The following is a 26,148-nucleotide window of genomic DNA, read 5'->3' on the forward strand; positions in this document are numbered from 1 at the left end:
CTTTCTTTAGTGGGCTATATCTGCATTAACCTTTGAAGCTCATATTATATCTTTCAACAAATAGGTATTGCAATAGCAAAAGCTGATATGGCAACAGGAAATCATCAATCTAAATTAGCTACAAAAACATGCATCACTTGCCAGATGGTTTCAATTAGATTGATCTACGGTACACATTTTGTACAATACAAAAGTGCAATACAGCAGAAGAATCAAATAATGATAAAATAATTCAAGATAAACATTAAGTTCATAACAGAAAAATAAAATTAAATAAACATAAAGCAGGTTGCTTCTAATTAATAGAGCATGTGTGACATTTTAAAACAAATATTACAAACCCGTGTTTCATCATTGCTTAATTTTCGTTTTTGAGAATTAGCTTGATCAGAGTGAAGGTGAAAACAAAAACAATATTATGCCTTCCATTCCAACAAAAGTTATTCTTGCATTAATCCAGCTTTTTGCAAAAGCATCTCCCTTTTTCCCCCTACTGATATATCACTCCTTCCTACTTTAGTCTCAATGACAGGTCCTGACCTGAAATAGTGACTGATCATTTCTCTTCGTGGATGCAGCCTGAGCTTCTCTAGCCTGAGTTTCTCTAGCATCTACTTGTTTGCTTAAGATTCCAGCATCTGTGGCTTTTGTGTTTTCTGAAAGTTAACTGGCGGCTCTAAATTACTCCCAGTGTAGATAAGTGCAAAAGTAATCAAAAGAAAAATGGAGAGTACATGAGACAGAATCAGTGCCGCAATACAGGCAACATAGATCACAGAACAGTTCAGCACAGAAACAAGCCCTTCGGCCAACATGTCTGTGTCAAACATGACATCCAAATCAAACTAAAATTCTGCTGCTTGCACTTCATCCATATCCCTCCACCACCTTGATGTTCACGTTTATCTAGAAGCGTCACAAACACCACTATTGTACCTGCTTCCACCACTACCCATGGCAGCCCCTTCCGGGCTCCCACCATTATTTGTCCCACTTATCTCCCTTAAACTATCCCCCACTCTTGTCTTAAACACATGTCCTCTTGTTTGTAGCATCTACAGTAAGTAAAGAGTGTCACATCATAGACCAGCAGTAATACAGATTCAGCAAGATAATTGTTATTTTAAAACAATATTTTTATTAATAATTACTAATAATGACAGTGTAGCAACTGTGTCGCAGTCCAAACTGAAGAATCAGAAAATGACCAGACGTAATTGGGACGTCACTCGGAACCTCCTGAGGTGCTTTGATTAAGCCTCCAGTGAGCAGCTATATGGGCCCCCCCCCAAAAAAACCCAGCAATAGGGGGCTAAATCTCTGGTGCCATTACTGTCCACCGCTCTTGGACGGTTGTCCAGGCCTTTGCATTGGGAGTCGTGGCAAAGGCTGATAGAGATCGAGATGAACGGGCTTTAGTCTGTCAATCGTAAATGTCTGGATGCTCCCCAACGTGCAGTACACAAGTTGTATGATTGTTTCATAGCACTCTGAAGGGGCCCCCATACGGCCTCTGTAAGGGTGGCTCATGTGCACCTCTAAGCACAAACACAAACTCACAGTCCCAGAGTTCCTTTGGGATGAAGGGTGTTGTTGTTCCATGCCTTGACATGGGAACTGAGGTCAATTTTCCAAGCCACTCCTGCAGTCTGCATAAGACTTCAGTCAGTGGCACCTCTTGTCCGCAAGCTGCGGGCACGAACTCCAGGTACAATGAGCGGGACTCCATACTTGCCAAGAGCTGGTGGGTCCTGAAGGAAATCCACTACTCAACTGGCCGTGTCCTGGTCGAGGGCGCTTACCACATGATAGCACTTAGTGGCGTCCACTTCTATCTTGCGAATGTGGAACTGCGCCTGCCTGAACCAAACTTCAGGTTGAGTGGTCCAAAAGAGAGGCAATTTGAGCAAAACTGTTGTGTTGTCCATGTTGGGTCCAAAATCCATTTGGGTCCGTCGGGGTCACCAATGTAGCAACTGTGTTGCAGTGTAAAATGAAGAATGAGAAAATGATCAGATGTAGTCAAGTTGAAGTTTGGTAAAAGTCCTGTACTCAAACAGTCACACGCAGCTTTTTAAAACCCCACGCATTCCAAACGGCGTCATCCCATTGTGACACCTCCCGAGCCAGTTCGATTAAGCCTCCAGTGAGCTGCTGCAACATCTTACGTGTGTGTGTGTGTGTGTGTGTGTGTGTGTGTGTGTATGTGTGTGTGTGTGTGTGTGTGTGAGAGAGAGAGACTCACACCATTACAGCTTAGTTGAAACTCAGAACCTTTAAACTGATGTATTGAAGTAATTATGAAGTAGGTGAGACACTGTGTCATCAGACTTCAAAAGTCACAAATCCTTATCGAGTTGCTTCCAGAGAAATGTTCTTTTATACTAATGATTGTCACAACGCCCCTCTTCTTTTCATAGGGGAAATGAAGCGTGTGACTTCCACAATATTTTCAAAGACCCAGGCAAGGGTCAGACAAAATGACCATCAGAATGGTCACGATCCAATGAAGCATTCTCCTGCTTCTTTTACCTAGATATGGGTTAATCAAAAATGACTATCAGAATGGTCACAGTGGTTTACTGTTTCCCCTAACAAAGAAAAACAGTTGAAGTGTCCATTTCACACAAGGTCACTTCATTTCTGTCTTTTCAGATGACTTGCTGCTTCTTCAAGTATCCCAAACACAAGTCATAATCATATGACCTCAAAAGTAGGCACCTGAATAAAAAGGTGGTGAGAGTATGAGGAGGGAGGAAGGGGCAGGGGAGAAGGAGTAACAATAACAGGTAAGATGTCACAGGTGGATACAGGTGAGAGGGCAGAGGAGAAAAATGCTGAGAAGTGAATGGAGCTGAAAGAAAGGAGAGAGAGACTCAGGGGGAGGTGTTTAACGGAAACTGGAGAAGTTGTTGTTAATGCCATCTAGTTGGATAATGTTCAATATAATATTAGGTGTTGTTCCTCCAATTTGTGGGTAACCTTTATTTGGCAGTGTGTGAGGCCATGGACAGACATGTTGGTATGGGAATGGGGTTGTGGAATAACACTGCCAAACCGAGGTCACCCACAAATTGGAGGAACAACTACATCTGGGCACCCTCCAAACAGATGGCATTAACATCGACTTCTCCAGCTTCCATTAAATTCCCCCTTCCCCCCATTCCTATGGGTCCTTTCCTCTAGTTCCCCATCCTCTTCCCTTCCCTCTCCATTCAGAGCTACCCTCCACTCCAATCACTTCCCAGCTTTTTTTTTTTATCTTCTACCTTCAACCTGTATCCATCTATGATCTCTCACCTGTATGCCTGTGTTCTTCTCCCTGCCCCTTTCTTCCCTCTTCCCGCCATCTTTTTATTCAGACATCTGCCTGTTTTTTGTTCATACCTTTAAGGGCTCAGGCCTGAAACGTTGGTTACACTTTACTTCCTTTAGATGCTGCATGACCTGCTGAATTCCTCTAACACTTTTGTATGGTGCACTACAATCACAGCATCTGCAGACATTCTTGTTTAACTCCACTATCCTCTAGTGTGTTACGTTTTTTCCCTGGGGAAAAGATTCTGACTGTCAACCCTATCAACGAGTCTCATGATTTTACAAACCTCCATCAGGTCTCCCCTCAGCCTCCTACAAGCCAGAGAAACCAGCCCAAGTTTATCCAACCTTCCCCCATAATTCACACCTTCTAAATCAGCAACATCCTGGAAACCTCCTTTGTCCCCTTTCCAAAGCTCCCTGTAATGCAATCCAAATGCAACCTAATCAAAGTTTTATAATCGTTGCAACGTGCTCTCCTTACCTTTGGACTCAGTGCTCCACCCAATGAAGCCAAGCATCCCATACAGATTCTTTACTGCCCCACCGACTTGTGTGGCCACTATTTGCTGTGAAATCTTCATCTCTGCCTCTGCTACTTTCCTCATTCTACACTATATAGATGCGAGACCTTTTCAGACTCTGGTGCCAGTGTCCAACTTCCACAAGCAACCATCATGACTTACCGTGGCTCATTATTTTAAAATTCAGATCCATCCATGGCTTTTCCCCTCCCCATTTCTGTAAACTCTTCAAACCCTTTGACTCATGATATTTGCTCTCCTTCAATTCTGGTCCCTGGAAGATCCTCAATTTCTATCACATTACCACTGGAGCTGTGTAGTTTCCTTTCTGGGCCTTGAAGCTCTTAAATTGCCTCTATAAACCTCTCCACTTCCCTCCCTCCCATTCCACCTTTCGGACATTCCTGAAAACCTAAGTCTCCGATAAAGCTTTCAGTCATTCACCTCAGTATTTCCCTCAAACTATAGAACACTCCAGCACAGACACAGACCCTTTGGTCCATCCAGTCTCTGCCAAATTATTACTGACCTGATCCTGTACCTGTCCAAAATATTCTTAAATGTTAAAATTGAGCTAGCAGCTCGTTCCACAATCCCACTATTCTCTATGTGAAGAAATTCCCCCTGATGTTCACCTTAATCTTTAAGCCATGTCCTCAGGCAGCATCTGTGGTGGCAGAGGGATGATCAACCTTTTGGGTGAGGACCTGCATCAGGATCAGGGTAAGGTGAAGAATAATGCAGTTGAACTGTGCGTGCACAATACCTCTCTGAGGTAGAGCAAGTTGCTTAATTCTCTCATCCACGTGTCTGACCTGTTACTCCGAAAAGGGAATATGAATTTTTTTTTTAAAAACAGACACACAAGCTGCTCTTATCTTCAGTTTCTTTGATTAGTGGTATGACAACCGGATGTGAACCTCTCAGCCACAAGTAATGTCTGACTCACTGAGACAATAAAAAAGAAACGCCCTAATGGTGGTGGGTGGGGGAGGAGAAAGGAGGCTAAAATAGGTTGGAAGAGAAAAATCAATATTTATGCATTTTATTCATGTATCATGTTAAAAAAATTCAGCTCTGATGGGAACTATCAAATATTCTCATTCAGAACTACTAAAATACAACCAAAAAACCAGAACCACAAAAACAAACTTACCCATTAACAAGGATGTTCTAAGATTGCTGGCAGACCTCAGAATCGGGAGAATTGGCAGTCTCCTTTGGAACATGTGATGTTTAAACAGCTGGAGCTCAAGCAAGTTAGCAGGAATTTTTAAACAGCCAGTGATTGGGCCATTTCAACTTCATGGGAGTCACAAACAGCAGACAGCTCAGTACATTTAAACATCACAAAGGATTTAAAGGGATATCGCACTGACCATTTAAATATCATGGGAACTACCAGCAGCATACCCATGGGCCAGATAAAGAAGACCTGACCACAGGGGCGTGGCCATGCTGAGTATCTAGACAGATGCAGGTTGGAAGAGGTCTCCGTGAAGATTGATAAAAGTTGTCAAAATAAAAATTTCTTGTGTTGAAAACATAAACTTGATGGGTAAGGAGAGCAAGACCCAGAAAAATTAAACTGAAGAAGCCAAAAAGTCACCGAAATCATCGACTGAAAGTCCACAAGGGAGTGGTGAAAAAGGAGCTCCATGATGTTGACACAAACCCAAGGAAGTGGGGGATCGACACGTGATTTTCAAAAAATGATGGAATCTATGGAGATTCTGAGTGGAAGATTCTCCAAGGTGGAAAATATACTAAAGGAGGTGGCAGAAAAAAATAGCAGTGCTGGCCACAGCTATTGATGACCTGAACAATAGGGTGGGCCAGGTTGAAACGACCTGATAATGACTCAAGAACATCTAAAAACCCATGAAGAAGATACAAAGAATTAGAAAGCAGATAAACAACTGCTGCTGGATAAAATCCAACCACATGGAAAATTTCAGCAGGAGAAATAATGTTCGAATCGTCGGGCTGAAAGAAGGGACCGAGGGGAATGACCTGGTGAAATTATTTGAAGATTGGATCCCACAAGCTTTTGGAGTGGGAAAATCCAAGGAGAAATTACTTATAGAAAGAGCTCATCAGACCCTCAGCCCCAGGAGAGCGCTGACCAAAGACCATGACTGGTCCTTGCAAGATATTTAAGTTACCGAGATCGGGAGGCAGTGGATTTTGCCAGGGATAAAGGTAGCCCAGTCGAGAAGGAAGGAGGAAAGGTACTATTCTTTCAGGACCAAAGTGCTACTTTGGTAAAACAAAAAGAATTTGATGATGTAAAAAGACAATTAAGAACACAGAATATAAAATATGCGAAATGCTGGTCTCACTGCTGTTTGGACAGTATGACATCGACTATTAATGCAAGATAATGGATTGGTTCAATATAATTTTCTACATCAATTACATCTTACACCACAAAAACTACATAAATCAAAATCTGAAATATATGAAATGTGCTTTATCAAAACTGTAAATTTCATACATTCCACATGGTTGTGTGTGAAGATAAGATCACTCTGGCATGATATCAGGTAGCAATCACTTGGAAGTCTGACTCTCCCCTACTTATTACTCAATGGGACGGGGAGTATGGCAAATATACTTAGATTATATTGGGGTTCAATTGTAAAAACTCGATCCTTCAATGTATTTAAAGATGTGATATCCCAGAGAAAAAAAATTAAGAAAGAAACTAGAGCTCTGACTGTACGCAAAGTTATATTCTTATATTGGTGGGTGGGGGAGGGAAAAAGGGTGGAAATTCTTTTGTTTGTTTTTCGTTTGTAAACTTTTAATAAATTTTTGAAATGTATAAAAGTTTAAAGACTATATGAAAATATTTATGTAAAAATTAAAAATAAAATAAAAGCCAACACAGTCGACCACTGCTACACCACCATGAAGCAGTACCATGATCGTACTTCAGCAAGCCGGATCAGCTGGCTGTACTCTGTCCTGGAGCCTCCATATTGATGCAATCATAAAGAAGGCTCGCCAGCAACTATTCTTTGTGAGGTGTCTAAGGAGATTCTTGTAAACATCTACAGGTGGACCATGGAGAGCATTCTGGCTGGATGCATAACCTCCTGGTATGAAGCTGCCAAATCTCAGGACAAGGAAAAACTCCAGAGGGTTGTTAACTCAGCCTGTGACATCACAGGAACCAGACTTCACTCCATCGAGGACATCTACGTGAGGCGGTGTCTTAAAAGAGCAGCCTCTATCCTCAAAGACCTGTACCACCCAGGCCATGCCCTCTTCACTCTGCTACCATCAGGGAAAAGGTACAGGAGCCTAAAGATAAGCACTCAATGGCACAAGGACAGCTTCTTCTCCGCTGCCATCAGATTCCTGAATGATCACTGAACCAAAGACACTGCCTTACGACTACACTACTACAGATACATAATCTTTTATCTGAAATTCTGAAAACCGAACATTTTTTTTAAACTGCATGCACAATATATTTTCAGGTGTTTAGCTTATTTTGAGCCAGTTTAAGTTTTACTGTCTGTTTTACTTAAAACTACAGGGATTGTCCTCTAGCAGAATTTCAGCAACCCTTCTGGAAGGGTATTTGACAGAGGGAGCAGCTTGGGGAGAGAGCAGCAGTGCAGTTCGGGTGGGCGAGCAGGGAAAGAGTGGCAGCACGACGCGAGCAGGGAGCGAGTGGCAGTGCAGCTTGGGTGGATTTTGGGGAAGGGAGCGGCTGCACAGCTCGGACGGGTGAACAGGGAGAGAGCAACAGCGCAACTTGAGTGGACAAGCGGGTAGAGAGGGGCAGACAGGGAGAGAGCCGTCTATCTTTATCTCACCTCATTTACCACCCCCTAACCAATGTCACTGCGAACCCCTCCCCATCCCCACAATTACTTAAAAGTACCACCATTTTAATGTTATTCCGTTATCCAAAAAATTCCAAAATGCTTCCAGTCCCATCATCTGTATTTTTATTTTTTGTATTATTGTTGTAAGATGGTTATAATATGAACATTTGCCTTATGACGCTGCCGCAAAACCCCGAATTTCATGACTCGTTCTGACAATAAATCCTGATTTTTGTGTGAACAGCTGTTTTGAAATTCCTGGACAGAAGACACATTGGGACTTTTTGAAAAGATACAATGAGCTTACTGTTCCATCATTCTGCTTTTCACCTGGTTACAATATCTGTGGAATAATCTTTTTGCGGCTGAATCGAAGTGTACAGTACTAGTACACTATAATTATTGCTGCCGTGTAACTTCTGCAGTTGATCAAGTTACAACCTCGAACAGGAAAACAGTTCAACTATTACTCCAGCACCCTCCCCCTCCCTCGCCACTTTTAGGCTGGGGCATTCACATTAAAAAAAAGGGCCTAGAAACTTTTGAAATGAGAATAATTGAAATAGAAACTTAAGAGCGCAAGTTTTAAGTAACCACACCCTACTTCCACTCCCTAATCAGTTCATTTCAGCAGTGGCACTTCCAGTAAAATTGTACACAATAAACCCAAGAAAGCAAAGCACAACAGTACTTGCTCCTTTCAACAAATTATCCTGCCAGTTAAGGGAAAAAAGCATAACATTTGTAAAGCTTCAGAGACAACATGCATTCTTTCTTTGGCTTGGCTTCGCGGACGAAGATTTATGGAGGGGGTAAAAAGTCCACATCAGCTGCAGGCTCGTTGGTGGCTGACAAGTCCAATGCGGGACAGGCGGACACGGTTGCAGCGGCTGCAGGGGAAAATTGGTTGGTTGGGGTTGGGTGTTGGGTTTTTCCTCCTCTGCCTTTTGTCAGTGAGGTAGGCTCTGCGGTCTTCTTCAAAGGAGGTTGCTGCCCGCCAAACTGTGAGGCGCCAAGATGCACGGTTTGAGGCGATATCAGCCCACTGGCGGTGGTCAATGTGGCAGGCACCAAGAGATTTCTTTAGGCAGTCCTTGTACCTTTTCTTTGGTGCACCTCTGTCACGGTGGCCAGTGGAGAGCTCGCCATATAACACGATCTTGGGAAGGCGATGGTCCTCCATTCTGGAGACGTGACCCATCCAGCGCAGCTGGATCTTCATAAGCGTGGACTCGATGCTGTCGACCTCTGCCATCTCGAGTACTTCGACGTTAGGGGTGTAAGCGCTCCAATGGATGTTGAGGATGGAGCGGAGACAACGCTGGTGGAAGCGTTCTAGGAGCCGTAGGTGGTGCCGGTAGAGGACCCATGATTCGGAGCCGAACAGGAGTGTGGGTATGACAACGGCTCTGTATACGCTTATCTTTGTGAGGTTTTTCAGTTGATTGTTTTTCCAGACTCTTTTGTGTAGTCTTCCAAAGGTGCTATTTGCCTTGGCGAGTCTGTTGTCTATCTCGTTGTCGATCCTCGCATCCGATGAAATTGTGCAGCCGAGATAGGTAAACTGGTTGACCGTTTTGAGTTTTGTGTGCCCGATGGAGATGTGGGGGGGCTGGTAGTCATGGTGGGGAGTTGGCTGAAATCCAACATCAGACACTCCCTAAGCAGGGGCAATATTGAATGTGTGGGTACTCCGGGCCTTGGAATGCATCCTGAACAGCAATGTTTGCATTTCAATTAAAACCTGTTATGAGTATTATGAATAAAGTTATTGCTTCAGAAACTGTCGGTGTTCTGTGGGTAATGTAATGCTAGAGTGCTAATGATCCTCCTGACCACGAGAGGGAGTCGGAGACTAGTTTGTGGCAGCTTGGGTTGGATTCAAGATGGATACCTTCACACAGTCATGAGCTAAAGAGAATGAGTTCTATAGCTAATAAAGGTTAGTTGTTTTAAAAGAACTCAAGTTTCTTTATTACAATAAAATAAACATCACATGGTACCAGGAGTGAGAATCAGTCAATATAGCAGCATAGAAATGGAAAAGGTGAAGACTCCTAATGCTGTAAATTGGACTAGAAGTGTCAACCACGAGTGGAATCTGTTCAAAGATTCATGCTGTACCCGTCGGTAGCAAACCTGATGCATGGAAGATTGCACTGCTACTTATCGGGGCGGGACCTTAAGCACTAGAAGAAGTTTTCAATACATTTGTTTTTGTAACTTGACTATATGCACAATGATACCACATTGGCAAGGAGGGAAGATAAATATCTTACTGTAAATACCAGGAGGTCATTTTTTGTGTTTATAATTAGCCATTTTTTCTTTTTATTTAAAAACAATACTGCCTTGACGGTTATGATTTTGTTTTACTGCCTTGACTATTAGTTTAAAATTTTGTTAAGGGAAATAATTCCCTGCTATAGACTGCCTGAGGCTCTGAGTTCAGATAATGGTCCTCACTCTGTAGTTAAGTGAAGAATTGTACAAGGAATAGGGGATCTTACAGTGGTTTCACTACTCCCATTAACCCCAGGCAGCAAGAATAGTGGAATGTGCAAATGAGTCATTTTTTTAAAACTAAGCTGGCGAAAATGACTTGAAGAAACAGGGCTAAAATTGGCTAAAAAGTGCTACCCCTAGCATTGTTTAAAATATAGATGACGCCATAGGCTAAGTCGGGGCTATCTGCTGTGTAGATGGTCCACAGACAGCCAATACGGACACCTTGGGAAGCAAAGCCCATGCTGCCAGTAAGGATGGATTTATTATCATTAGGCGATGACATGAGTAATCTAACTAAAACTTTTTTGAGGGATGCATTCACAGGTACAACAAGCACAGCTAAAGGAGGGTGATCCAACAGATCAAAGTGGTAAATATCCTAATGTCAAACCTGAAAATTACGTTCTGGCAAAGAATTGGAATCAGAAGATATTGGAAACTCACTGGAAAGGGCCATTCCAGGTCCCATTAATAACATTAACTATAGTAAAGCTTGAAGGACAGCCTCACTAGATATACCAAACAAACTTAAGGAAAAAGGCCCACCAAGACAATGACTTTTATTAAAATAGATTGAGAAAAAAAAGAGGCCCATTTGCAACATGAGAACTTTATTGTTATACCTTTTGTTGCCTTGATATTTGAAGAGAATACCAGAGTCATGACTGAAAAGAGGAATTTTGGGCAGAAGCATAATACCTTTTTTTTAAATGTGTCTTACATATGTGTTGATAAGATGAATATTTAGTCTTTATTCTAACCAACTCAATGGGAGGCATCCCTTCAAGACCCAGCGACTACCCCATAGAGAAAGTGATAGAATGGACTTTGAGGCAGAGCAGATTAAGACAAGTGAAAATAAGGATATAAACATGGAGAACACCAGGGTATAACATGGGATCTTTTATTAAATGGTACCTACAGTTATATAACCAGACCAAAGCTGGGAGAAAGTTAATGTAAAACTCTTACTGTATACAATGAGACTTATTTATTTTGACATAAAGCATATCCATGGCTGACTACTAACTGGACAGGGTCCTGTTAATTGGGATATTCTGTTCCCTCTACACATCATGTACAGAAGCTACACCAATACCCTAACTGGCCAGATGTAACCAGGTTCAGGACAAAGAGAGCTATCTCTAAGATGGAGCAGGTCCAAATGATTCTGTTGCCCTTCAACGGTTCGAGAAAAGCATCCAAAGAGTTAGTTCCCCAGATCAGAAGCTGGGGCTATTGGCTTATGAAACAGCTAAGGGGCTCCAAGCAGCTGTGAAAGTGGTGTCAGCAGAGATGGTTGCCATCCATACAGTGACAATCCAGAACCGAATGGACCCTGACTATTCCGGCTGGTCGTGGGGAGACCTGTAAGATTATAGGTCAAGACTACTGTCCAAACAGCTCTGACATCACTAAGTGGGTGAACGACATGCAAAAACAGAGATACAGAACTCATGAGAAATTGATATGGAATGCCTGACCATCACATTTATCTCTTTTCACAATGCTTGCTTACTGTTTCTATACTGCCCAAGTATCCTTCACAGTCCTCTTAGTAGTTATCATGGAATATGCTGAGCAGTGTACCACAAGCGGGTGCAGACTCTGGGGAAACAACCGCAGGACACCAAAAACAGGGAGAAACCTTCCCCCCCACCACCTCATTGAGGAGGAGAGGCATGGGAGACTACCGTATAGAAAAGGTGACCACATCAACGGACCAGTAAGGAGCTCAGAGGCTGAAGGACCCACACAGGCTGCGGGCAGCTGGAGAATGGCTCATGGGAACTAGGTATTGGAACCGGGATTCGAGAGGGTGCTGAGGGCAAGAAGGGATCCCGAAGGGCCTCAGGAACTGAAGGCTTCCTGATCATATCGAAGGTTTGGACCTGGAGTTTGGGTTACCAATGGATTGAAAATAAGTCTGTGCATCTGCAGAAACCATGGGAGCTCTGGAGGCGAATCCACGGACATTCAGTGACTCTGAAGGGTCTCTCGTTTGCTTCTCTTTCTCCTATTGTTAGTACGTTGCAGAATGATCAAGACTCTGTTTGCCTTATGGGGAAATTTACATTACATTTTCAAGTATTAAAGGAACTTTGAATTACAATCCAATTACAAACAAAGTAAACCATCCATGACATTTTCACTAATTTATGAGCAGTGGCAGAAGGGCCACTTGCCTGTGACGTTTCTTTTATTGCAATAAAGAAACTTGGGTTCTTGGAGGAGTCACGTGACGGAGTAGTAGCCGATAGGAGAATACAAGCCCTCTCCAGAAAAGAAGAAAATAAGTGAAGAAAAAGCAAAGCCCCAGATACACAAAACACAACAAATAAAAAATAAAGGTGCGGAGAAAATGGCACCTAAGAAAGAAAAACCAAAAACAATGGGGAAAAAAAGGAGGCGCCGGAAGAGAAAGGAGAAGGCCTTACCTGCACGAAAAAGCAGGGAACTGCTGTGGAAAGAGGAGCCCGCTCCCGATGTTAGTGGAAACAGCGCAGGGTCGCGACCTACCGGCCGCAGGAACTGCAAAAATGGCTCACTGAGCCAAGCAGAGGTGCACAACTGCGCATGCGTGAGGAATCGCGCATGCGCGATGCACACGACAAGGAGAACACCGATGGGAGGGGGGACCAGCTGTGGAGTGAAACTACACACCACGAACAGCTGAGTGATGCCCGACAGCAGGGCTCCCAGCTGGAAGAAAAAGAAAGCAACGGGAAAGGGATGGATGAGAAGGAAAAACAGAAGCAGGAGGCCCAACAGATAACGAGCCCAGAAGAAGAGGACCAACATCAAGAAACCATGAAAAAAATACCCAACAAACTGAGACAAACAGCTCAACAAGAAAGTCAGAAGAGACACAGATACAAGGAAGAGAAATAGAAGACACAAACCCAAGAGCAGACACAGAAGAAGAAGAAGAATACCAAGCTCTGCACAGAGGAATAGGAGGTAAAATAAATGGACAGTACATCGATAAAAAAATTTTTCAAGAACAAATGAAAGCATTAAAAGAATGCCTGACACTAGAATTTAGTGAAATGAAAAGAAAAATGAAAAGTACAGAAGAAAAAGTGAGTAAAATAGAGCTGGTCATAACAGATATAGGGAAAGGATTAGAAAATGTGGAAGAACGTGTAATGGCGGTAGATATGGAAGTGAACGACTTAAAAAGAAAATTGGAAGAAAGTGACAAAAAAGTTAAAGAAACAGTTAGTTCAGAAGATGAATATAATGGAAAACTATAGTAGGCAAAACAATATAAAGATCGTGGGCCTTAAGGAAGATGAAGAAGGCAAAGATATGAAAGAATTTATAAAAGAATGGATCCCAAAAGTCCTGGGAATGCCAGAAATGCAGGAAGGAATGGAAATAGAAAGTGCACACAGAACATTAGCCTCAAAACCACAGTCACAACAAAAACCAAGATCCCTTTTAGTAAAATTTCTGAGATATACGACAACAGAAAATAAATTGGAGATGGCAATGAATAAATGAATAAGACAAAAAAACCACTGGAGTACAAAGGTCAAAAAAAATTTTTCTACCCAGACATAAGTTTTGAGCTCCTGAAGAAGAGGAAGGAGTTTAACGCAGCAAAATCGATCCAATGGAAGAAAGGCTATTAATTTATGTTAAGATATCCAGCGGTGCTTAAAATAGTTATCCCGGGGCAGCAAAACAGACTATTCTCGGATCCGGAGAAAGCATGAGAATTTGCAGAACGTCTGCAAGACAGAGAGAGAGACGAAGAGATGTAACAAGAACAAAGAACGACAACAAACTACATGTAAAGAGGTAAAAATAATGTATAAGTAAGAACTAAAGGAGAGAAGAAAAGGGAAGAAAGGGAGAAGGGGGGAAAAAGAGGAGGGGTTAAAAAAAATTAATAATAAATAAATAAAACATAAAAAGAAAAAGAGAAGAAATGAGGGGGAGCTTTGTTGCAATGTGAAGATAAAAGTCTTTTCTGGAGGGAGTTGGGTGGGAGAGAATAACAGTCACTGCGAAATCAGTTGACACTTGCGAATGGGTTCGCAGTCCAAATGGAGAGGGGAGTTGTGGTTGCCCGGCAAGGGAAAAGGGTTGACTCAGAGAGGGGGGGGGGGAAACAGTTGGGGTTAAGGGAATTTTAAATGTGGGAGTTGTTGAAGTATTTTATGTTTTAGAAGTGTTGTCATACAGTGCGTTCAAAAAAGAAAAACAGGGAAATGAAAATGGGGAAAAGGGGAGGAAGGTGGTGGTGAGGAAGCGGAAATGAGATGTAAACAGAGTATGAGATGGCCATGTTGAACTATATGACTTTAAATATTAACGGAATACATAACCAAATCAAAAGGAAAAGACTATTAAATTTACTGAAAAAAAGAAAAAATAGATATAGCATTTGTGCAGGAAACGCATCTAACTGAAGTGGAACACAAGAAATTAAGTAGAGACTGGGTAGGGCACATAACGACAGAATCATATAACTCAAAAGCTATATTAATCAATAAAAATGTACCACTCAAAATAGAGGAGGAAATAATAGATCCAGCAGGGAGATATGTAATGATAAAGTGTCAGATATATTCAGAACTGGAATTTGGTCAATATATATGAACCTAAAGAAGAGGATCAAAGGTTTATGCAAGAATGTTTTTTTGAAGATGGCAGATATGCAGGGGAATATATTGCTAAGAGGGGACTTTAACCTTAATTTGGATTCAAAGGGGAGTCACGTGATGGAGCAGTGGCTGGTAGGGGAACTCCAGCACTCTCCAGAAAAGTAAAAAAAAGGTAGAGAAAAAACAAAGGCACTAACACAGAAACCATAACAAATTGAAAGTGAAAGTATGGAGAAAATGGCAGCAAAGAAAGAAAAATCAAAAACAACGGGAAGAAAAGAAGAAGGAAGGACGACGGAGGAGGAAGGTGAAGGCCTTACCGGTACGAGGAGGCCTGCTGTGGAAAGAGAAGCCGGCTCCCTGAGGTCAGTGGAAACCCCAAACTCAGGACTACAAAAATGGCTCACGGAGCCAAACAAAAGTGCGCAACCACACATGCGCGCGAGGATTCGCGATGCGCAAGACAAAGATAACACTGACGGGAGGGGGGGACCAGCTGAGGAGTAAATCTCCACAGCTGAAACAGACAACTACAACACAACAGCAAGACTCTCAACAGGAAAACATAGAAAATAATGAGAACAAGGAAGAAAATAAAAATAGGAAATCAAAGAAACAACAGATGACCAACCCAGAGGAAGAAGATCAACACCAAGACACTTTTAATAAAAATAAGAAGAACAAGAATGCCCAACAAAATAAAATAAACAACCCAACAAGAAAACCAGAAGTGACAGAGGTAAAGGACACAGATCCTGGAGTGGACTCAGAAGAAGAAGAAGAGGAAGAACACAGAGAAATGGAAGATGAAGGGAAGGGCAAGTACATGGATATATATTTTTTTAAAGAATATATGGAAACAGTAAAAGAATGGCAGTCACAAGAATTCAGTGAAATAAAAAGAATAAAAAGTACAGAAGAAAAAGTGAATAGATTAGAGATGATTATGACAGAAATAGGAAAAAGAGCGGACAAGGTGGAAGAACGAGAAACAGCCTTAGAAATGGAAGTAGATGACTTAAAAAAGAAATTAGAAGAATCTGATAAAAAAGTTAGAGACACAGGAGCTGTTAGCTCAGAAGATAGATATAATGGAACATTATAATAGAAGAAACAATATAAAGATAGTGGGCCTTAAGGAAGATGAAGAAGGCAAGAATATGAGAGAATTTATAAAAGAATGGATCCCCAGGGTCCTAGGAAGACCAGAATGACAGGAAGAAATGGAAATAGAAAGGGCACACAGAACATTAGCCCCTTAACCACAACCACAACAAAAACCAAGATCTATTCTAGTAAAATTCCTAAGATATACAACAAGAGAAAATATATTGGAGAAGGCAATGAAGAAAATAAGAGAAGACAAAAAAACCACTGGAATACAAGGGGCAAAAAAAATTTTTCTATCCAGATATAAGTTTTGAACTCCTGAAGAAGAGGAAGGAGTTTAATGCAGCAAAAATGACCCTATGGAAAAAAGGTTATAAATTTATGTTAAAATACCCAGCAGTACTTAAAATAGTTATTCCAGGGCAGCAAAACAGACTATTCTTGGATCCGGAAGAAGCACGAAAATTTGCAGAACAACTACAAAACAGACAGAGAGATGAAGAGATGTAACAAGAACAAAAATGACAACAAACTATATGTATGTGTGTATGTAGGTATATATATATATATATATATGTGTGTATGTATATATATAAAAAATAGAGTATAGATAAGAACTAAGAAGGGAAAGAAAGGAAGTAAGGAGGGAATTAAGAAAGTGACCTTTGTTAAATATGAAGATTAAAATATTTTCTGGGGGGGGCTGGGTGGAGAAGAATTACAGTCACTGCGAAATCAGTTGACGTTTGCGAGTGAATTCGCAAATCCAAATGGAGAGGGGAGATGTGGTTGCCCGACAAGGGACAAAGGGCAACTCAGGAAGGGGAGGGGATAGTGGGGTTAAAGGAATTTTAGATATGAGAATAGTGGAAATATTTTATGTTTTAGAAATGTTGTCTTATAATGTGTTCAAAAAAAGAAAGCAGAAATGGATAAGAAGGGAAGGTGGTGATGAGGAAATGGAAAGGAAAGATAAACAAAGTATGAAATGGCTATGTTGAACTATATGACTTTAAATATTAATGGAATACATAACCAAATCAAAAGAAAGAAAATGTTAAATTTACTGAAAAAAGAAATAATTGATATAGCATTCGTACAAGAAACACATCTAACTGAAGTGGAACACAAGAAATTAAAGAGAGATTGGATAGGACATGTAACAGCAGCACCATATAATTCAAAAGCCAGAGGAGTAGCTATATTAATCAATAGAAATGTACCAATCAAAATAGAAGAGGAAATAATAGATCCAGCAGGGAGATATGTAATGATAAAATGTCAGATATATTCAGAATTTTGGAATTTACTCAATGTATACTCACCTAATGAAGAAGATCAAAAATTGATGCAAGATATCTTTTTGAAGATAGCAGACACGCAAGGGAACATACTAATAGGAGGGGATTTTAACTTTAATTTGGACTCAAACATGGATAAAACTGGAAAAAAATTAACAGAAAGAACAAAGAAACCAAATTTATAATTAAATCGATGCAAGAAATGCAACTTTTGGATATATGGAGGAAACAACACCCAAAGGAAAAGGAATATTCATATTATTCGGGTAGACACAAGACATACTCAAGGATAGACCTATTCCTGTTATCAGCCCACATTCAAGGGAGAGTTAGGAAAACGGAATATAAAGCTAGACTATTATCGGACCACTCACCCCTGTTATTGGCAATAGAGCAAGAGGACATCCCACCAAGAATGTATAGATGGAGATTAAACTCCATGCTACTTAAAAGACAGGATTTTAGAGAATTCATTGAACGACAAATTAAAATGTACTTTGAAATAAATACGGAATCAGTGAAATATAAGTTTATACTATGGGATGCAATGAAAGCATTCATCAGAGGGCAAATAATAAGTTATGTAACTAAGATGAAGAAGGACTGCAATCAGGAAACAGAACAGTTGGAAAGGGAAATAACAAATATAGAAAAAGAATTAGCAATAAAGGAAGATACAACTAAAAGAAGAGAATTGGCAGATAAAAAAATAAAATATGAAACACTACAAACTTATAAGGTGGAGAAGAACATAATAAAGAAAAAACAGAAATATTATGAGCTAGGAGAAAAAACGCACAAAATTCTAGAACAAACTAAAAGAATGGTATTGGCATTAAGGAAAAAGGACAAACAAATTACATATAATCCAACGGAGATCAATGAAAACTTCAGGGAATTCTACGAGTAACTATATCAAACTGAAAACGAAGGGAAAGAAGACAAAATAGATGAATTTCTAACTAAAATTGAACTACCGAAATTACAAACAGAGGAGCAAAATAAATTAATAAAACCATTTGAAAGAGAAGAATTACAGGAGATATTAAAAAAACAACCGAACAATAAAACACCAGGAGAGGATAGATTCCCAATAGAATTCTATAAAACATTTTCTTCTTTGGCTTGGCTTCGCGGACGAAGATTTATGGAGGGGGTAAAAAAGTCCACGTCAGCTGCAGGCTCGTTTGTGGCTGACCAGTCCGATGCGGGACAGGCAGACACGATTGCAGCGGTTGCAAGGGAAAATTGGTTGGTTGGGGTTGGGTGTTGGGTTTTTCCTCCTTTGCCTTTTGTCAGTGAGGTGGGCTCTGCGGTCTTCTTCAAAGGAGGCTGCTGCCCGCCAAACTGTGAGGCGCCAAGATGCACGGTTTGAGGCGTTATCAGCCCACTGGCGGTGGTCAATGTGGCAGGCACCAAGAGATTTCTTTAGGCAGTCCTTGTACCTTTTCTTTGGTGCACCTCTGTCACGGTGGCCAGTGGAGAGCTCGCCATATAATACGATCTTGGGAAGGCGATGGTCCTCCATTCTGGAGACGTGACCCATCCAGCGCAGCTGGATCTTCAGCAGCGTGGACTCGATGCTGTCGACCTCTGCCATCTCGAGTACCTCGACGTTAGGGGTGTGAGCGCTCCAATGGATGTTGAGGATGGAGCGGAGACAACGCTGGTGGAAGCGTTCTAGGAGCCGTAGGTGGTGCCGGTAGAGGACCCATGATTCGGAGCCGAACAGGAGTGTGGGTATGACAACGGCTCTGTATACGCTTATCTTTGTGAGGTATTTCAGTTGGTTGTTTTTCCAGACTCTTTTGTGTAGTCTTCCAAAGGCGCTATTTGCCTTGGCGAGTCTGTTGTCTATCTCATTGTCGATCCTTGCATCTGATGAAATGGTGCAGCCGAGATAGGTAAACTGGTTGACCGTTTTGAGTTTTGTGTGCCCGATGGAGATGTGGGGGGGCTGGTAGTCATGGTGGGGAGCTGGCTGATGGAGGACCTCAGTTTTCTTCAGGCTGACTTCCAGGCCAAACATTTTGGCAGTTTCCGCAAAGCAGGATGTCAAGCGCTGAAGAGCTGGCTCTGAATGGGCAACTAAAGCGGCATCATCTGCAAAGAGTAGTTCACGGACAAGTTTCTCTTGTGTCTTGGTGTGAGCTTGCAGGCGCCTCAGATTGAAGAGACTGCCATCCGTGCGGTACCGGATGTAAACAGCGTCTTCATTGTTGGGGTCTTTCATGGCTTGGTTCAGCATCATGCTGAAGAAGATTGAAAAGAGGGTTGGTGCGAGAACACAGCCTTGCTTCACGCCATTGTTAATGGAGAAGGGTTCAGAGAGCTCATTGCTGTATCTGACCCGACCTTGTTGGTTTTCGTGCAGTTGGATAATCATGTTGAGGAACTTTGGGGGACATCCGATGCGCTCTAGTATTTGCCAAAGCCCTTTCCTGCTCACGGTGTCGAAGGCTTTGGTGAGGTCAACAAAGGTGATGTAGAGTCCTTTGTTTTGTTCTCTGCACTTTTCTTGGAGCTGTCTGAGGGCAAAGACCATGTCAGTGGTTCCTCTGTTTGCACGAAAGCCGCACTGTGATTCTGGGAGAATATTCTCGGCGACACTAGGTATTAATTGCCCCCCTCCTGGAAGTAATCAACCAGATTGATAAAACACAAAACATACCAGATTCATGCAAAACAGCAATAATTACAGTAATACCAAAGACAGGGAAAGATCCACTTGCACCAGCATCATATAGAACAATATCTCTACTTAACACAGATTATAAGATAATAGCTAAACTATTAACAAACAGATTGGCTGACTATGTACCAAAAATAGTAAATCTAGACCAAACTGGATTTATTAAAAAAAGACGAACAACGGACAATATCTGTAAATTTATTAACTTAATTCATGCAGTAGAAGGAAATAAAACTTCAACAGTAGCGGTTGCTTTAGACGCAGAGAAGGCCTTTGAATAAATAATTCCATTCTACTCTGTCAAAGTACTGCAAAAATTCAGCCTACCAGAGAAATATATTAATTGGATTAAAGCATTATATAAGGGGCCACTGGCGAAAGTGACAGTAAATGGATATATATCAAAACAATTCAACTTAAGCAGGTCAACAAGGCAGGGATGTTCACAATCTCCGTCACTATTCACGTTAGCTATAGAACCACTAGCAGAACTGATAAGAACAGAAAATAAAATAAGAGGGATAAAAATAAAAGAGAAGGAATATAAAATCAGTCTCTTTGCAGATGACGTTATAATATACTTCACAGAACCAGAAATATCAATAAAAGAATTACATAGGAAATTGAAGAAATATGGAGAATTATCGGGGTACAAGATCAACGCAAATAAAAGTGAAGCAATGCCAATGAATAATGCGGATTTCTCAAAGTTTAAGAAAGAATTGCCATTTAGATGGCAAACGCAAGCAATGCGATACCTAGGTATACAACTAAATAAAAAATCTCGGCCATCTATATAAACTAAATTATCATCCATTAATGAAAAAATTACAAGGCGACTTAGAGCATTGGAAAGACTTACCACTAACACTGAAAGGAAGGATAAACTGTATTAAAATGAACATTTTCCCAAGGATACAATACCTATTTCAGTCATTACCAATTCACCTAACAGAGAAATTCTTCAAGGAGTTAAAGAAAATAATCAGGAAATTCTTATGGAAAGGGGGGAAACCGAGGATAGCACTAGATAAATCAACAGAATGGTACAAACAAGGAGGCTTACAACTGCCAAACTTTAAGAATTATTATAGAGCCGCACAATTAAGATACCTATCAGATTTTTATCAAACTAGGGAAAAACCAGATTGGACCAGATTAAAACTAGATAAAATAGGGGAGAAGATACCTGAACATATACTATATAAATGGGATGAAAAATTGGTGCAACGTAGGAATTCACCGGTATTGCATCATCTGCTCAACATTTGGAAGAAGATTGATGTAGAAAGGAATAAAACAAATTACCAACTACCAAAACTAATATTGACGCAAAATCAGCTAATCCCTTTTACAATAGATAACCTTTCCTTTAGAGAATGGGAGAGAAAAGGGATCAAAAGAATAGAAAATTGTTTTTCGGGAAATAAATTATTATCCTTTGAACAAATGAAGGATAAATATAATAACTCACGATACAATGTTTGCATACCACCAACTGAAAACCTACTTGAAGGACAAATTGGGAAATAGTCTGATGTTACCAGAAGGAAGCAATTTTGAATATGTGATTACAGACACAATGGTAATTAAAAAATTTGTAACAAACATGTACATCAAACTGCAAGAAAAGGAGAACGAGGAAACAAATGGTAAACCTAAACAAAAATGGGAACAAGATCTAAACATAAAGATAAAGAATGAAACATGGGAAAAGCTATGCTCTGGAACTATGAGAAATACAATAAACACGAGGTTACGTCTGATACAATATAACTGGATACACAGGCTATACATCACACCTCAAAAGTTAAATAAATGGGACCCAACAGTATCAGACAGATGTTTTCGCTGTAAAAAGGAAACGGGAACAACAATTCATGCAATTTGGACATGTGAGAAAGTGAAAAAATTTTGGGAAGATCTAAACCAGATATTAAATAAAATCACAAAAAGCAATATACCAAAAAACCCAGAGATCTTCCTCCTAAGTAATATAAGAAATAAAGAATTTGGACTAGATTTGGATGGAGCACAAAAAAGATTTGTTATGTTAACCCTAGCTGTAGCAAAAAAATGTATTATGTCAACCTGGAAATTAGAAGACAACTTGAGAATACAACAATGGTACATAGAAATGAATAAATGTATTCCATTAGAAAAAATAACATATAATTTAAGAAATAACATCACAATATTCGAACAAATATGGGAGCCATACATGAAACACAATAGAGAAATCCTACCATGGACTTCCACCACCTAAAATGACAGAAGGAGAAGACAACGAAAAGAACTGACTCAGTAAAATTTCTTGTTTATTTTTATTAAGTGACAACATTGTTTAACGGGTTTAATGTATCATAGATTGAACTTCAAATAAATGGGAAAGGGGATGAGGGAGGGAGGGAAGGGAGGGGGGAAAAGGGGGAGAAAATGACACTGTATATATTCAAGATAAAAAATGTCTGTATGTATCTTGGTCAATATGGTTTATAGTGTGAAAAATAAAAAATTTTTTTTAAAAAATTTGGATTCAAAGATGGATAAAACTGGACAAAAGACTAGCAGAAAGAACAAAGTCGCCAAATTCAGGGTTAAATCAATGCAGGAAATGCAACTTTTGGACATATGGAGGAGACAATACGCAAAGGAGAAGGAATGCTCATATTATTCAAGTAGACATAAAAGATACTCAAGGTTTGACCTGTTCCTTTGTCAGCCCATATCCAAGGGAGAGTTAGGAAAACGGAATATAAAGCGAGATTGTTATCTGATCACTCACCCCTGTCATTAGCAAAAGAACTGGAGGACATCCCACCAAGAACATATAGAAGATTAAACTCCATGCTACTTAAAAGACAGGAATTTAGAGAATTTATTGAATGCCAAATTAAAATTTTGTTTGAAATAAATACGGAATCAGTGAAAGACAAATTTATACTATGGGACACAATGAAAGCGTTCATCAGAGGGTAGATAATAAGTTATGTAACTAAGATGAAAAAGGACTACAATCGGGAAATAGAACAGCTGGAAAGGGAAATACAGAAAAAGAACTAGCAACAAGGGAAGTACAACAAAAAGAGAATTGGCAGACAAAAAAATAAAATATGAAACACTACAAACGTATATGGTGGAGAAGAACATAATGAAAATAAAGCAGAAGTATTATGAGCTAGGAGAAAAATGCACAAAATACTAGCTTGGCAGATTAAAACAGAACAAGCTAAAAGAAAAGTATTGGCATCAAAGAAAAAGGACAAACAAATTACATATAACCCAACAGAAATCAATGAAAACTTCAAGGAATTCTACGAGCAATTATTCTGAACTGAGAACGAAGGGAAAGAAGACAAAACAGATGAGTTTCTAGCTAAAATTGAACTACTGAAATTGCAAGAAGAGGAGCAAAACAAACTGATAAAACCATTTGCAATAGAGGAAATACAGGATATATTAAAAAAGCTACTGAACAATAAAACACCTGGAGAGGACAGACTCCCAATAGAATTCCATAAAACATTTAAAGAGTTACTAATTCCTCCTCTCCTGGAAGTAATGAACCAGATAGAAGAAACACAAAACTTGCCAGATTCATGTAAAACAGCAATAATTACAGTAATACCAAAGACGGGGAAAGATCCACTAACACCAGCATCGTATAGACCAATATCTCCACTTAACTCAGATGATAAGATAATAGCAAAACTATTAGCAAACAGATTGGCCGACTGTGTACCAAAAATAGTAAATCTAGATCAAACTGGATTAAGAAAAGGCTAACAACAGACAATGACTGTCAGTTCATTAATTTAATCCATGCAGTACAAGGAAATAAGACGCCAACAGTAGCTGTTGCTTTAGACGCAGAGAAAGCCTTTGACAGAGTAGAATGGAATTATTTATTCAAAATATTACAGAGGTTCAACCTACTAGAGAAATATATTAATTGGATTAAAGCATTATATAAGGAACCAATGGCGAAGGTGACTGTAAATGGATATATAATTGAACCAATTTAAATTAAGCAGATCAACTAGGCAGGGATGTCCACTATCTTCCTCACTGTTCCCTTTAGCAATAGAGCCATTGGCAGAACTGTTAAGAACAGGAAATAAAATATAGCAATAGAGCCATTGGCAGAACTGTTAAGAACAGAAAATAAAATAAAAGGGATAAAAATAAAGGAGAAGGAATATAAAATCAGTTTATTTGCAGATGACATCATAGTATACTTAACAGAACCAGAAATATCAATAAACAATAGACAATAGTCAATAGGAGCTGGAGTAGGCCATTTGGCCCGTCGGGCCAGCACCGCCATTTTAGATCATGGCTGATCATTACCATCAGTCCCCCTTTCCAGCCTTATCCCCATAACCCTTAACTCCGTTACCCACAAGAGTCTTATCTAACTCTCTTTTGAACAAAGTCAGCGAATCCGCCTCTACCACCCTATGTGGCAGAGCATTCCACAGATTCACACTTCTCTGGGTAAAAAAATGCTTTCTCATCTCCGTCCTAAAGGGCCTACCCTGTATTCTTAAACTATGCCCTCTAGTCCTCGTCTCCCCCATCAGTGGGAACAAGTAATCAGACTTCACCTTGTCTATCCCCCTGATGATTTTATATACCTCAATCACGTCCCCCCTCATCCTTCTAAACTCCAATGGATACAAGTCCAGTTTTTCTAGCCTTGCTGCATATGACAACCCTGCCATCCCTGGAACTAACCTTGTAAATCTGCGCTGCACACACTCTATAGCTAGTATGTCCTTCCTCAAGTTTGGAGACCAGAACTGGACGCAATACTCCAGGTGGGGTCTCACCAGGGCCCTGTATAACTGCAGAAGGGCGTCTCTGTTCCTATACTCCAATCCCCTCTTTATGAAAGCCAACATTCCATTTGCCTTCTTCACAGCTTTCTGAACCTGCATGCTAGCCTTCAGTGACCGGTGAACAAGTACACCCTGATCCATTTGCACTTCCCCACTCCCTAGCTTGTCTCCATTTAAATAATACTCAGCTTTCCTATTACTTCCCCCAAAATGAATAACCTCACGTTTGCTCACATTGAAATTCATCTTCCATTTAGCCGCCCACTCCTCCAGCCTGTCCAAGTCCCTCTGCATTTTCCTTACATCCTCCTCACACCCCACACCGCCACCCAGTTTAGTGTCATCTGCAAATTTGCTCATGTTATTCACAATCCCCTCATCCAAATCATCAACATAAACTACAAACAACTGAGGACCCAAAACCGATCCCTGAGGCACTCCACTCGTCACATCCTGCCATTCTGAAAAAGACCCATTCACTCCAACCCTTTGTTTCCTATCTCTTAACCAATTTCCTATCCATGTCAGCACCTTACCTCCAATACCATGCTCCCTGATCTTGCCCACTAGACTCCCGTGCGGTACCTTATCAAAGGCCTTCTGGAAGTCCAGATACACCACATCCACTGGCTCTCCCGAGTCCACCCTCTTTGTCACATCCTCAAAAAATTCCAGAAGGTTAGTCAAGCATGACTTACACTTAAGGAATCCATGCTGACTAGCCCTTATATTATTATTACTGACTAAGTGTTCTGCTATTTCTCCTTTTATGATGGACTCCAATATCTTCCCCACCACTGATGTCAGGCTAACCGGTCTATAATTTCCCGTTTTCTCCCTCCCTCCTTTCTTAAAAAGCGGCACCACATCAGCCACTCTCCAATCCTCAGGGACCTCCCCGGAATCTATGGAACTTTGGAAAAGTTACATAAGAAATTAAAGGAATATGGAGAAATATCGGGGTATAAGATCAACGCAAATAAAAGTGAAGTGATCCCAATGAATAATGTGGATTACACAGAATTTTAAAAAGAATCACCATTTAGATGGCAAACACAAGCAATCCGATACCTAGGTATTAGATTAGATAATAATTTAGGCCACCTATACAAATTAAATTATCAACCATTAATGAAGAAATTACAGGATGACTTAGAACATTGGAAAGAATTGCCACTAACATTGATAGGGAGGGTAAATTGCATTAAAATTAATATCTTCCCAAGGATACAATACCTATTTCAATCGTTACCAATTCCCTTAACAGAGAAATTCTTTAAAGAACTAAAGAGAATAAGGAAATTCTTATAGAAAGGGGGGAAACCGAGGATAGCGCTAGATAAATTAACAGAATGGTACAAACAAGGTGATTTGCAGCTACCAAACTTAAAAAATT

The 26,148-nt window shown here is 40.4% G+C and overlaps 1 protein-coding gene across 2 annotated transcripts in view; it reads right to left on the minus strand.

Moving 5' to 3' along the window:
• The window catches only part of LOC138747304 (signal transducer and activator of transcription 5B-like), a 215,210-nt gene that overhangs the window by 128,392 nt on the left and 60,670 nt on the right, over positions 1–26,148 (minus strand). The window contains exon 1 of one of the 2 annotated variants that reach the window (XM_069906395.1): positions 4,999–5,137. The exons of the other annotated variant lie outside the window; for it this stretch is intronic. The gene's annotated coding sequence lies outside the window, so the exon portion shown is untranslated. Of the gene's footprint in view, positions 1–4,998; positions 5,138–26,148 lie in introns of those variants that run through there. 2 annotated transcript variants of the gene reach the window in all.

This window comes from Narcine bancroftii, chromosome 12 (assembly GCF_036971445.1).
Source record: "Narcine bancroftii isolate sNarBan1 chromosome 12, sNarBan1.hap1, whole genome shotgun sequence".
NCBI classification, from domain to species: Eukaryota; Metazoa; Chordata; class Chondrichthyes; order Torpediniformes; family Narcinidae; genus Narcine; species Narcine bancroftii.